Source organism: Balaenoptera ricei, chromosome 12 (assembly GCF_028023285.1).
Source record: "Balaenoptera ricei isolate mBalRic1 chromosome 12, mBalRic1.hap2, whole genome shotgun sequence".
Classification (NCBI taxonomy): Eukaryota; Metazoa; Chordata; class Mammalia; order Artiodactyla; family Balaenopteridae; genus Balaenoptera; species Balaenoptera ricei.
The window spans coordinates 67,825,595-67,840,021 of NC_082650.1; the positions used below are offsets into that span (position 1 = coordinate 67,825,595).

Genomic DNA, 14,427 nt, shown 5'->3' on the forward strand with positions numbered 1-14,427 from the left:
CATAAAGACAGACACAGAGACCAATCGAATAAAATAGAGAATTCAGAAATAAACCCTTGCATACATGGTCAAATAATTTTTGACAAGGGTACCAACATCATTCAATGGGGAAAAGATAGCCTTTTTAACAAATAGCATTAGGAAAACTGGATATCCATATGCAAAAGAATGAAGTTGAATCCTTACCTTACACAATATACAAAAATTAATCCAAAATGGATCAAATACCTAAACATAAGAGCTAAAACTATAAAACTCTTAGAAGAAAACATAGGGGAAAACTCCTTGACATTGGATTTGGCAATAATTTCTTGGATATGACACCAGAAGCACAGGCAACATAAATGAAAATAGATAAATTGAACTACATGAGTTAAAAACTTCTGTTCATCAAAGGACACAATCAACAGAGTGAAAAAGCAACCTAGAGGATGGGAGAAAATATTTGCAATTTATATATCTGATAAAGAATGAGTACCCTGAATATATAAAGAACTCCTACAACTCAACAACAAGGAAACAAATAACCTGATCAAAAAATTGGCAAAGAACTTGAAAAGACATTTCCCCAAAAAAGATATACAAATGGCCAACAAGCACATGAAAGAGTGCTCAAGGTCACTAATCATAAGGGAAATGCAAATCAAAACTGCAGTGAGATACCACCTCACACTCATCAGGATGGCAACTATCAAAACACAAAAACAAAAATAACAAGTGTTGGCAAGGATGTGGATAAACTGGTACCTAGAGTAGTCAAATTCATAGAGAAAAAAAGGAGAAGAGAGGGTGCAAAGGGCTGAGAGGAGGGAAGAAAAGGGAGTTGATTCTGGATACAGAGTTTCCATTTTGCAAGATGCAAAGAGTTCTGGAGATGGATGGTAGTGATGGTTGCACAACAATGGGAGTGTACCCAACATTACTGAACACTACACTTAAAAATATTTAAGATGGTAAATGGTACGTGCATTTTACCACAATTTTAAAAATACATTTAAAAAGAGGAGTGGAATATAAATGTAATGAATGCTGCAAAGGACTGGGTCCAAGGTACACATAAAGCAGCTCTGACCTGGGGGGGTGGTGAAAAGTTTCACTAAATGCAGAGTGGGATGAATAGGAGTTTGCTGGGGAAGAAAAGAGGCAAAGAGAAGAGCATATGCAAAGTCCTTGTGAGGTGAGGGATCTTCATTCACTTGGGATGCTTTGTTAATTATGCACTAAGTACAAACATTTGTTTTCACCTGGTTATTTCTTTTTTTTTTTTTTTTAAAAACTGAGACATAACTTACAAAGATTGCACAAATCTTAAATGAACAGCTCAGTAAATTTAGTACCAACACTTTGAATCAAATAACAGTCAAAAGGAGTATTGTCATGCTTCCTTTCCCCCTTCCTGGCCCTTTCCCTGGAGGCAGTGGTAGGGCAGGAGCTGAGGAGACATCACCAGGGAGCTGGTCCAGATGGAAGGAGAACAAAGAAATGCGGCAACTAAATGCAACCAGTGAACCTGAATTGGATCTTGGACCAGAAAGGGAAAAGACGTTGTTGGGACAGTTGGTGAAATTTGAATAGGATCTCTGGATTGGCGGGCAGCAATGCTGACTTCCTGATTTGGATGTTGCATTGTGTGTAGGACAGAGTTGTTACCTTTTGAAAATACCCTCTGATGTATTTAGGGGTTGACGGGCATCATGCTGAAACTTGCTTTCAAATATTCAGAAAAAGAATAATAATAATGGGTGTGTATGTGGATACCTATAGAAATAAGGGGTGGGGGAGAAAGAGAGCAAGAACACACAAGTGTGTCAAAATATTAACAATTGGGATATCTCGGGGGAGGTGATAACGGGAGTTCTGTGTATTAATCTTGCACGTTTCCCAAAAGTTTGAAATTATTTCCAAATAAGTTATTTTTCAAAGATATTCTCTATGATTGAAAGGAACCCACAGGTGAGGGTGAGGTCAAAAAGGAAGAGAAACATGTTGTCTGTCACTGAATTTGAAACAGGAAAGTTTGAGAGAAAAGAATTTTTAGTGTTCCATTTCTGCTCTCTCCAGACTGAAGTAGGCTATCCTGAAAATAACCCACCGGAGATTATAATACACTAATAAGCAAACATTCTGATTCAGTATCTGCTTTGGATCGCACGAATTGGTCATCAGATCTGGGAATCTGGGTCCCCTTCTCTGGATCACGGCCCAGCACGATCCCGAGACACTCCTAGACCAACCTTCACACCGCCCTTTCCAGCCTCAGAAAATGAAGGATGGAGGAAACCTACCAACAGGATTTGGCTGGCGATGACAGACCTGGGCAAAGCTGTAAATCCAGAGGGTGCTGAAGTGAAACTGGAACAAACACAGGGCCTCAGTGTTTTCATCCATCTGCAAAATCACCCGACACCCCATTTAAGTCTGGGCACGAGTCACCGGGTTTCCACACACACCTACCCTCTGAAGTGCAGTGAGGTGAGCGCCTAGGTGTGCGGTGCTGAGGGAGACTGCTTGTAGGAAGCATCTCCGGAAAATGGAGAGACAGACGAGGCCCAGAGCTCGGTCATCCACACAGGCACCGTGCCTGACGCATCCACGTGGGTGCAGGACAGCTGTGCTGACCAGCTCTCAGCTGTCACCAGCGTTCAGGTTGGATGCTCTTGTGTAGTTTATATCACATAAACAGGTTTATTTTTAAAAACAGACTAGAAACTATAAGTATAGTCATATATTTTTGGGGGAAACTGCTATAGAATTAGTGAACTCAGCTCTATGCCCCTCAAAAACTCAGAAGCTGGGTTGAGGAAAAAATTGTCAAGTTCGAGTACATTTGTATTAGAATAAAATCATCAAGGCTTTCTTTTCATAGTCATCCAAAAATTGTCAGATTACTTCTGTCTACAGCCAGACTTTTTCAAGGTTCTTAAGCAAAGATGTAATGATTGGTGAAAATAATCAGTTTATTGACCACAGCAGGCAGTTTCTCCCATAACTTTCTGATCTACCTTTCTTGATGTCATAACATCTCACTCCTTCCTAACACTCCAACACATGGACGCTTTGGTCAGACCAAAGTCCAGCCTCTGGGGATCCTTTTGTGTTGAATGTCCAGCCACTTTTCCTCCTCTGAATCCTTCCCAGCCTTGACGTTCAACTCAAATTCCACCTTCTCGGTGAAAACCTTCCTCGCCGGTTTCAGCCCTCATAAATATTTTTTCCTCTTAAAACCTACAACACTTAAGTTCTTATTAGAATTTAATTACACACATCTTGAATTTTATAACTTTTATTGGCTTTCTTTATTACAGAAGTCATACATTTATATTAGAGAAAAAAATTAAAAACCTGTTAAGCAAAAAGAAAAACCACTCATAAGCTCTTCATCTTGAGGGAACTACTTTAATACGGTCTGTATATATCCTTCCACACTTTTTTCTATGGACGCTTAGACAATTTTTCCACTTTGGGGATAATACTGCTTTGCAATTTAAAAAAAATGCACTGGGCTTCCCTGGTGGCGCAGTGGTTGAGAATCTGCCTGCCAATGCAGGGGACACGGGTTCGAGCCCTGGTCTGGGAGGATCCCACATGCCGCGGAGCAACTGGGCCCGTGAGCCACAACTACTGAGCCTGCGCGTCTGGAGCCTGTGCTCCGCAACAAGAGAGGCCGCAATAGTGAGAGGCCCGCGCAACGCGATGAAGAGTGGCCCCCGCTCGCCACAACTAGAGAAAGCCCTCACACAGTAAATGAAGACCCAACACAGCCACAAATAAAAAAAAAAAAAGAGTACTAATAAAGCATTGAAATACCAGTATATGTACTTCTTCAACATCATTTTTGATGAACCCATGATATTCAATTTTATATATGAGCCACCACTTATTCAGCTAATTCTCTGCTGTAAGGCATTTAGATTTTTCTATTTTCTTTTTGCTATTATACCAAAACAATCTTTCTGAATAGTCAATTTTTTCAATAGTATAAAATCCAATAAATACAATTTCTATGTGAATAATTTTAAATATTAATTATGAGTAATACATGAAATAATTAATAAAAGTAATTAAATATAAAATCACTGCATTTGTCAATTGTTTAATTTATGTTAGCTTTGACTCCCCACCTAAATTTAAGTTCCTTAAGGATAAGATCCAGTGTTTTCTAATTTTTCATCTCTCATCGGCACAAGAAATATTCAATCGTGCATGAAGAAGAATTAATCTATTTCACTTAAATTTTATGTGGCATCAATTCTTCACGGTAATAGAAGATCTTGGGCTATGTTACCATAGATAATGATGTAAGAACATATTTTCTTCTTAAGGACTATTTCCAAAGTCCTTCTTAGGAACTGAGGTGATCTTGGGGGAGATAAAGATGGGATAAATAAGAGGGACGTGTTGTTAAAAAGCAAAACGGCTGCCAGCCAAATTTAACAATAGCTAGAAGTAAAATTTCTGCATGATCCTAGTTACTCCGGAAAATTACAATGTTCTCTAGTCTGGAATACAGTGATTATTTTTCAAAACTTGTATGAGATTTTATACAATGAGAAATAACTCTTCCTGGCAGTGGCATGTCCACAAAGACTCTAGCAGCAACCCTCAAACTTTGTGCTGCCCAGTAGTCCTGCTACATCGCCCTGCACTGGTTCACTTTTTCTCTCTCCTCCACCTCCTACGTCCATCCCTCCTCCACCATCAGCTGATCTCCTCGCTTCTGAGTCCCCTAAGAAAACAGAATCACTCAGACAAGGACTCCCAGCATCTCCTACCACCCCATACCAGCATCCCTGAGCATTCCCCACCTGAGCTGCCTTCCCTCCTCTTGTGGGGATGAACTGGCCCTACCTGACTCAAGTACTTCACTCCAAAAGTTATCCCCTCTCTCTTGGCTTCAACAGTTTCCCCTCTTGACTGGATTCTTCTCACCAACAAGCTCTAATTTCTCTCATTGCCCTCTACCCATGTCCCCATTTTGTCTTTAACAGCAAAGCTCCTCTAGAGAGTGGTCCATATCCATTGCCTCCACTTCCTCTCCTCCCAGTCTCTCTCAAATCCACTCCAGCCAGGGTTAGTCTCTACCACTCCCCTCCATCAAAGACACCAATGCCCTCAGATCATTAAAAAATCAATGGTATGTTCTCATCAGTAACACCCATCAGCAGCACTGACCCAACGGATTACCCCCTGCTTTTCGAGACATCCTATTTTACTTGGCTTCTAGGATGCTACACTCCCCTCTCCCCTTCTCTCTCACTGGGGCTGTTTCTCAGCTACCTTGGCCAGATCTTCATTTTCTTCATCTTCTGACCTATAAATGTTGGCATGCCCCAGGTCTCGTCCTCCGACCTCTTCTTTTCTTCACCCATGCTAACAGATTCTCTATGCTGATGACACACAGGTATCCATCTCTAGTCTGGACCTCTCTCTTGAAGTCTCAATTCCCGTGTTTAAATGTCTACTACATTTTCACTTAGATGTCGACAGGCATCTGAAGTTTACTTTATCCAGATGCAAACACTTCAACCTCCCCCCATACCTGCTCTTCCTGTAGCCTTCCCCATCTCATGAAATGGAATCTCTGTTAATCAGCTATTTAGGCCAAAGTCTAGGATTTCCTCTGACTCCGCTTTCTCTCACATCCCACAGTTGAATTGTCAATAAATCCTATCTAGTTTACTTTGAATATATATCTAGATTTCATTTATAGCTATCATCGCAGTCCAAATTACCATCACCTCCCTCTTGGTCTATCTCAATAGCCTCCTAAGTGGTCTCTGTGCTCCCTCTCTTGTCCTCCCCTCGACTTAGCAAACGAAATGATCTTTTAGGAGTTGAGGCCAGGTCATGTTCTTTCTCTGCAGAAACCCCTGTAGATTTCACCTAAACTAGAACCTACTGGCTAGCCCTCTGGCATCATCTCCTGCTACTCTCCTTCTTGCTCTTCTGCATCAGGCACTGTGGCCCTTTTGGTGTCCCTGGAGCATGCCAAGTCCACTCTACCTCAGTCCACTCTACCTTTGCACCTGTTCTTCTCCGTATCTGAAAAGCTTTTCCCCAGGATAGCTGCAGAACTCACCCCCTCACTTCACTCATATCTCTGCTCAAATGCCTCCTCATCAGGGACAACTTCTCTGACCCAATCACCCTGTCTAAGAATGGCCCCACCCCTGGCACTCCTGAGCTCCTATTTTATTTGATTTCGCAGCACACTCTTCACCTCCAGATATTACAACATACAACTTGACATATATATACATATATATATATATACATAAATATATATATATATATATATATATATATATATATATATATATATATAGTCAGTTCATTTTCTGTCTCCCTCCCCCATCCCATCTCATCACTAGAATGAGAATTCTGCATGCCAGCTTGTAAAACAGTGCCTGCCACATATAGGTGGCTCAATAATTTTTGAACAAAACACCACTCAAAGCTATCCAGATTTCACCAGTTTTCCCAGGTGTCACCTGTGCAGTACTGAGCTGAGGTTTTATGGTTCCGATACACTTGAAAACATCTGGTTTTGAAATCATAAACCTCAGTCATAATTCTGAGGAATTTGCCCAATGAGTAGAACTCAGTTTCTTCTTAACAGAACTTCCTTCAGTGCGTTGGCTCCTCCTGACTTTGGTATCCTCCCTCTAAAGATCTCACTCCGTTCTCTCTCATCTGATGTTAACTTTGTCCTGCTATGTCTCATTTAAGGTACCACATTTCAAATTCTGCCTGAGAAAACCCATTATATCTTCTCAACATCCTCAAATCCTATAAGAGGGTGCTGGAGAGCAAAAAAATCAGAGACTTGGGAACTGCTCACTTCTTTCTTCTGTCTTCCTTTGCTCAGCTTTTTGTTTCCTGCATATTTTAATCTTTCCTATTTTATTTTATAAAATCAAGGAGATTTATAGGGATAAAGTTTACTGACTTCAATGTTATGGTACAAATTATTGTCCCTGGAAATCATATCCTGCCTTAGAAATGCATCACAGATGAAACCCATATTCTGGATCAGCACACACATCTGATTATGTAGGAAAAAGAAAAGTATATCAGGAAATGTTGAATGTTGCAGGCACGGGAAATAAATTGACCTCTACACAAGTTACCGCCGTGAATATACAGAGGGAAGGACCTGCATCTGTTTCACATTGTAAAAGCCTGAAGTGCCCAGAGCAGCACTGCAAACCCAGGGAATGGCCAGCAAACGTTCACGACGGGAGTGTTAAGGCCATCCACAGTCTAACCTCTGCAGCAGTTCTGCTAAAAGAGTGTCCAGTTCTTGATTTACCATCCTAATTTCATGTAATTCTGAATATGCTTTACAGGCTTTAATTCAAATTACCCACTTCTAACTTTGAAAATGCAGTAACTAACTCCCTACCAGACTTCCATCTCCTCAAAGGCAGAGATTTTGTCATACTGACAGCCACAGAGGCACATGATTGCACTACTGGACGTGACCTTAGAGATCAACTTGGCCTAGTTCAACCTCCTTGAATGACTAAATACTACAACCTATCATAGTTGCATTTGTTTTTTTCACCTCTAATTGCTGTCCCATTCCATATTTGAGAATTTCAAACTAAGAAAGCTCCAGTCTGAGTCTTTGGCAAATAGACTAACTGAAATGACCTAATAGCCTTTGTTGTATCCATCTGGGACCAGAAGCAAGGTGGCAAAATGGGCTTGTAGTATCCCCCTTCCACCCCCTCTCCACACCCCACGCTGATGCACCCAACTCCATTCACAGCTGGGCGGCCACGGCCTGTTTCAAGAGAAATGAATTTACTGGACCCTCATAGGGATCTTCTCAAGCCTGGCTCTTGTGAGAAAAACATTTCTTGGCTCTACAAAAACGCAAAAAGTTATCGCATTGACACTCACATGCTTACAAGAATGAGGAATGCAGAAACATCACTGTTCATAAGACTATAAGAAATGGTCCCGTCAAGGCAGATCACGCATCATCAGGATCCTCTGCGCTTGCCCTGAGGCCAGGCAGGGACCTCACAAGCAGGGTGTTTTGTCAAAGGGGGCACCAGACCCACAGCCAGGAGGCTGAGGACCCCTCCTACCTCTGAGACGTCTGTTCATCTGAAAACTGGAGATGCTGGCAGAGGAAAACTCCCAGTGTGGGTCTCCACCTACCCAACAAATTTCTGCAACGCTGTTAGAAAAATTACCTTGGCCTCTTCCGCTTCCTTTCGGCCATCGCTTAGCTTTCCACGCAGACGTTCAAAATGGGGCCTTTTAAAACTCTGCCCTCAAACGAAGGTGGTTCAGAGCAACACTTTGGCTGATATCACAAGACTCCCAGAGCAGCGCTTCACTGCTTCCTCAGCATAGGCCAGTGCCATTTTACGGGGGGGAGGGGGGGAGGGGAATTTATGATCCTCCTCTCAGTTGAGCGAGCCAAAGTTTTATAATATTCATTAAAGATCAGCACCACATGTAATAATACGATACTGCCTGTACACAAGGGGCCCAAGTTATAGGTGTTCAGGGAACGTGGCAGAATTTCTTGGCCTCGACAGGCGTAAAGTGGCAGGCACCAGCACTACGCTAACACAACCTTCTTTTATTGCAAATGTTCCTTCAGTCGAAGTCCTAATTACTTTCTGTAAAACCCTTACCACCATCAAGCTTTCTTCCGACTGGGCAGCCACAGGATGGCCTTGAAGTGCAGCAGCAACACCCTGGCGGCCTCCCGAGCAGGCGGCAGGGGGGAGGTTGGAACCCATCAGGAGCTGGGGATTTGCAGCTGGGAGGTAGGCTTTTCAGTGAGCTTCGCAATTGCTCGCGCCCCTTCCAAAACCCTGGCGTGGGGACTTAGAGGCTCCCTCGGTGGGACAGGCCGAGGCCCTCCTGGAAAGGATTCAAACGTCAGTATCAGTGTTAGGTCAGAAGCTACTCTTCCTCGCCCCACCCCCTCCCAAGAGGGGGACCGGTCAGCTTCGAGGGGCCCGTGGAGCATCTTTTCCTGCCCCTCCTGGGAAACGCTAGGCAAACCCGGAATCCCAGGTCTCGAGGTCTGGCTCCCGTTCCTGGGTCTAGTGCCCTGGGCTCTGCCCCCCACCTCCCCAGGTGCCACACCAGCCCTCACCTCTCCCCCGACCCCAGTAGCCCCCAGCCCTGGCCTTTCAAGGCCCCTGCGAGTCGCGGGCAAGGCCGCACCGAGCCAGGCGGCCGGCGGGACCGGAGCAAGAGGCCCTCCAGGCCGCGCGGACGCACAAAGCGGGGAGTGCGGCGGCCGCAGCGTGAGGCGCGCCCCCTCCCGCGAGCGGGCCGAGCGCGCGCCCGCCCCCCGTCCCCCGCCTCAGCCCCCGGAGCGCCATTCGCGGAGCGGCTTACGCTAGTCGCCGGGCGTACGGCGCCCCAGCGGCCGGGGAGGTGCGCTGCCCGGCTCCCGTAAAGTTATTGTGAATGGGGAGCGGGTGACGTCAGCGCCGAATGTCAACAATGTAGCGATTGAGAGTGTGGGCGTTCCGGGGAGAGCGGGAGCCGAGCGGCCCGGAGCAAACAGCGCCGAGCAGCCGCCGCCTCAGCAGCAGCAGCAGCGGCAGCAGTAGCGACCGTGCACGCCCGGGCTGCGGCCGCAGTAGCGCTAACGCGAGCGCCCGCCGCCGCCCTAGCCACCCCGCCTGCCCACTCTCGCTGCCGCCGGGCTCTCGCTTTCTCCCCGGCCTCCCCTCGACCCTTCCCCTCCCCCTTCCCGGCACACTCGGGGGGCTGGGAACGTGCTGCCATGTGATGCGCGTCCTCTCCGCGAGCTTTCGGTGACCCCCCTCCCAGGCTGCGGGCCGGGAGGACGCGGGGAAGAGGAGGCGAAAAAGGACGCAAAGTTCTCTGACGAGGTGAGTCCCCGGCCGCGGGTCCCGGGCCCCGGCGGCGGGCGGGGCGGCGGCGGGGCAAGTTGGCGGCGGGGGGAGCGGGCGCGCGGGGCAGGAGGGGAAGCGTGGGGAAGCGGCGCGGGAAGGGAGCCGCGGCCGCCGGGCGCGCAGCCGCCCGCCGAGCGCCCTGCCCGCTTTTATGGCATTTTCTAGGAACGGTAAGGGGGTGGAAGCCGAGACGGCGGACGCGCTGCGACGACTGTGCGCTCTCTCGCCTGGCTGTTTACGGCGGGCGAGGCGGCATTGTATTTTGCTCGCGTCGACGGGTGTTTTGGAACAGCAGGGGGAGGAGGAGCAGAGGGTAATAAGTCAGGCGTGGGGAGGGCGGGCTGGAGGGAGGCGCGCGTCCGCGCGAGCCGAAGCAGCTGTCAGACCCACGGCTCGCTCCCGGCCCCGCGAGGCCCGGGCGCCCCGGCCCCCAGCCCGCGCCCGCGGTGCCAGGCCGGGCGGCCTCCTCCCTGCCCGCGGCGTCCGCGCCCGGGGCTGCTCCGCGAAGCTTTGCGCTCGGCTGTCAGTCGCCGCCGGGTAGCTGGGACCACAGCGACTGGCGGGGCATCAAAGCCCAAGTTTAGGGTCCCGGGAAGAGGCAGGCTGCTGGCTCGCGGCGCAGACCTTGGGCTGCGCGCTGGGTGGAATCACTACTACCAATGACCGGGTTGTTGAAATGCGTCCCAGGGAGCTCAAGCCGAGGGGCACGCGCCTTCAGAGAGGGAAATCTTGCACCTTCCTCCCCCAAGATTCTGCATGAAATCAAAGTGCAACACACACCCTCCTCTCCCTGCCCACACTTCAGTCTGCAAGCCCCAGAAGCTCCACCTAGGAGAGGAGTTTATCCAGGGGACACCTCCCCACCTACCCCACGCCGAGGCTCCCTGTGGGGTCTCGCACTTTTCCTCCTCTCACTGGGTGGGTGCTCAGGAGCCGAGCGCCGATGGAGAGGGAGGCGGGCGGCGCTCCTGGGCTACCCCAGCTGCGAGAGGGGACTCGAGTGAGCATCTCGGCGACCTCGGTTTGGCCGAGGATTTGCAGGAACTCGGACCGTGAGAGGAAGCCGGCAGGGCCGGGTGTACGCGTGTGAAAGGGGCCGCGCACCCCTGGCTTCGGGGGTCGTGGGCGCGCAGGGTATCCCCAGCATCCTCTCGCGTGTAGGGGAGTTTGATAACTTGGGGGAAGTTCCTGCACAACCGCTGTCCGATGGTTTTGTCTGTGGCCCGAGAAGGAGCGCCTCGCAATTTGCCTGTCCGGTCACCGTCGTCGCCGCGACCCTTGGGCCCTGGGAAACAAGAGGGACGAGGGCGCCTCACCCCCGACTGAGCTGCACACTCCCGGCTGTCGGGCGGGCGGCGGGACGCGGCGTTCCTCGGTTTTCACCTTCACTGTCTAGTGCTGCAGTCTCTGACTCCCTGTGTAAATTTCATCTGTTGAGTGTGTTTAACTAAAAAGGGTAATTACTTTAGATAAAAATCCTTTCCTGCCTAGTGCGAACCTTGGCGGAGATGATGCCTAATGAGATATTTTGCTTTTGTCTGTTTAGAGTAAAATTAGAGATGTTAACTCTGATAACGGTTTTCTCAGATCATTTAAATGTAGCATGTAGGCAAGGCATGTCGAGCTGCGAAGGCTCCGGCTGACATGAAAGAAGCTGAGCGGGAAGGGCTGCTCTTCCTTCGGTGGAGAGGCTCTTTTGGTAAGGCGGCGGCGTCTTGCTTAAAATGTGAGATTGCCTCCACCCTGGTCCTCCGGCAGCTCGCAGCTCGCGAGCAAAACGGCGTTTTTCCTTCTTCCAGGTAATAGTAAACGTGAGTCAAAATGACATCTTGTTAGAATTAAGTCTTTAGTCTGTAAGAGAGATTGCTAAATAAGTGTTGCGTTCAAACTGCTCCCTTGAAAGGTCTGTCAGCATTTCCATTATAAATTCAGGTTTTCAGGAGTTTATCATTTCACCCCAAAACTTTGAGTGGCTGAAATGTTTTTCCCTCCTAGTGTTCTGCCTTAAAAAATGCATTGATTGTCCACTTCCATCCTATTTGCTGTTCCTGAAACTTGAATAGCATTCAAATGGGGGTCCCAGAAATGGAAAACACAACCATGGAATAAAGTACTTTTGTTAGAACATACTTTATTTGCGCTGAATATTTTCATTTTGGATTTTGGAAGACATGACGTTTGCCACTTGGTAGTCGTAAATGTGTTAATTCTTTTGGTGTCCGTCAGTTCTGCAGGTGGATTGAAATGTCAATTCGTGTTGTATATGCCAGGATTACGTGGAAGAACATTCTCATATATGTGTGTGTCTGAGCTCATAGCTAAATTATATGCATGCCTGTTAGGTACCTGTCAGTTCTTTATATGTTGCATGTGAGGATCTTCCATAGAGGAGAAGAGGTAAGGCAGAAAGGGAGGGAGGGAGTCAGGGACACCCGCACCCCCCAAGTCACTTTTCAGTATTATCAGTGCCTGGAAGAGAGCCATTCTTTTGAGTTATGCCTTTGACTCAGTGTCCTCAGGCAAGTCCCGTCCAGTCACTCACCTCCGGCTGCAGTGTGAGGGGCTTAATTATTTGCAAACTACTCTGACATCCCTGGATGAAAGGCACTGCATGAATGCAAAGTATTGTTATTCTGATATGGAATTTAATGATCCATTACAGTTCATCAGGAAAATGCACTTTGCAGTGGTAGTCAGAAACGTTTCCACCTGATGGAGGGTAATAATAACCGCCTAAAAGTAGGTTCAGATTACAGATGAGACAATTAACTCTAGCCATGTGCTCTTCAATTTGTTGCAATTCATTTTGTGATCAAAGTGAGTCGCAGAGAGCCAGATGGTCAGGTTCACGTTCACATCTCTCCTAGGCCAGCGCTTCACTTCTGAGCCCACTGTCTGCACAGCCAATGGGGACTTACTCATTAGCGCTTGTGAGCTGTTCCTCAGAATTTGTGATCGAGGCTCCTGTGATGCCAACAAAGGGCTCAGGCCAATCTGTATTGTTGGGAGCAGTTTAATTTTACTTGGATTAACTCATGCTTAGTGTCTCTGGTATGGATCCAGCCTTAACAAGGGAGGAGAGAGATCCTAGTAGCTGTCTAGCTCAGCAGGGCTGGGCTCCACTGCTCTACTTTTTGTATACCTCAGATTTCAGGGGGTACAGTGTCTGGCTTCTTGTAAATGTTGGCTTATACTCGGTTAAATAAATACCCTCCCTGTCTGGCTGAGGGGTTGCGGAGCAGGACCAGTTTTGTGGGCATGTGACCTGCACTGTTGCACAGGGCCCCTTCCCCCTCTCAGAAGGACCTCACACGTGGTTAATCTTCTGCTGTTGTCTTCTTGAGAGCCTTAATAATTCTTGAACATGGGGCCCTTCATTTTCATTTCTCGCTGGTCTCCGTGAGGAGGGGGCACGACGTGGAGTGGCAGGCAACCACTACTATGTCTCAGTTCCTTGTCGTCGACTGTTGCCAGGCAGGAATGGGTGGGAATACTGGCTTTGTGTCGCCACATCTTCTGATTTTTCCGAGGGAGGCTGGATATCAGGGGTTTTAATGTGGAATCCGCTAATTTTTAAATATTCACTCAAACATTTTCTAAATGCTGGGTGGGAACATTGTAAGTGCCGGAGTTGGCCTGCAGGCTGCCTGGCTTCCACTGCTGAGTGAGCTAAAACATCTTATTGTTTAATATTTCTGTATTTGGCGATTTTCTAAAGGCCTGGCACATAGGAGACGGTTTGTGAGTCTCCACCAAGTGAATGGTTAACAGCGGTCAGGAAAACTGAAAAATGCAAGAAAAACAGAACTCTAAATCAAACGAAATCAACACTGAGTCCCACTCAGGGATCGATAGCTTTCTTTTTAACAGAGAATACAACGTGAAAGTCCAAATAATTAATATCAAGGACACCGTATAATCCTCTGCAGGTAAATAATCCATTGCTTTTGGGTCACCTGCCCTCTATGTAGTTGTTATTGACCAAATGGGGTAACATGCCTGTTTAATGCCTAAGGGCTCCTCCATGAGAATTTGACATTTGTGAACACCCACTAAAACAATAGCTGTGATTTATCGAATGTTCACCATGTGCCAGAAACAGTGCTAACTGCTTTCCCTGCACATGATCTTGTTAACTCCTCAAGGCAACCCTATGAAGCAGGCATTGTGCCCATTCTACAGAAGAGGAAGGTTCTCGTTGGAAAGAATTTCATCAGAATGCAGTGTGTGTTGTCCTGACTGTCTAAAGGTTATTTCCCTGTCCTATATACACAATCCAGCCCTGAGTCAATGACTGGGCGTGGGGTAGGGGTCATAGCATACAGAGAACCCAGTTCCTACCCTCACGTACAAAGAACAGGGAACAATGCAATATGCAACATATCTGTCAAAATCTGCGATTCAGACAGCAAACACCGCATCTGCTTCCCTGTCTCCTCCTTTCCTTGTCGGGATGTTGAAGAGGCTCCAGTGACATATGACCCTGTCAGAGGCACTAGCAGTTCAGAAGTCAGGGCTGCTTGCA

At 47.4% G+C, this 14,427-nt stretch overlaps 1 protein-coding gene and 1 long non-coding RNA gene across 2 annotated transcripts in view; one reads left to right on the top strand and one right to left on the bottom strand.

Moving 5' to 3' along the window:
• Window positions 1-9,445, bottom strand: part of LOC132376366 (uncharacterized) — a 122,464-nt gene extending 113,019 nt beyond the window's left edge. The window contains exons 1-2 of the long non-coding RNA XR_009506284.1: window positions 9,376-9,445; window positions 8,658-8,889 (exon numbers count right to left, since the gene is read on the bottom strand). This is a non-coding gene — a long non-coding RNA (uncharacterized LOC132376366). The remainder of the gene's footprint in view (window positions 1-8,657; window positions 8,890-9,375) is intronic.
• A 72-nt stretch (window positions 9,446-9,517) lies between these two features.
• The window catches only part of BACH2 (BTB domain and CNC homolog 2), a 364,827-nt gene continuing 359,917 nt past the window's right edge, over window positions 9,518-14,427 (top strand). Inside the window, exon 1 of the mRNA XM_059941579.1 lies at window positions 9,518-9,878. The gene's annotated coding sequence lies outside the window, so the exon portion shown is untranslated. The remainder of the gene's footprint in view (window positions 9,879-14,427) is intronic.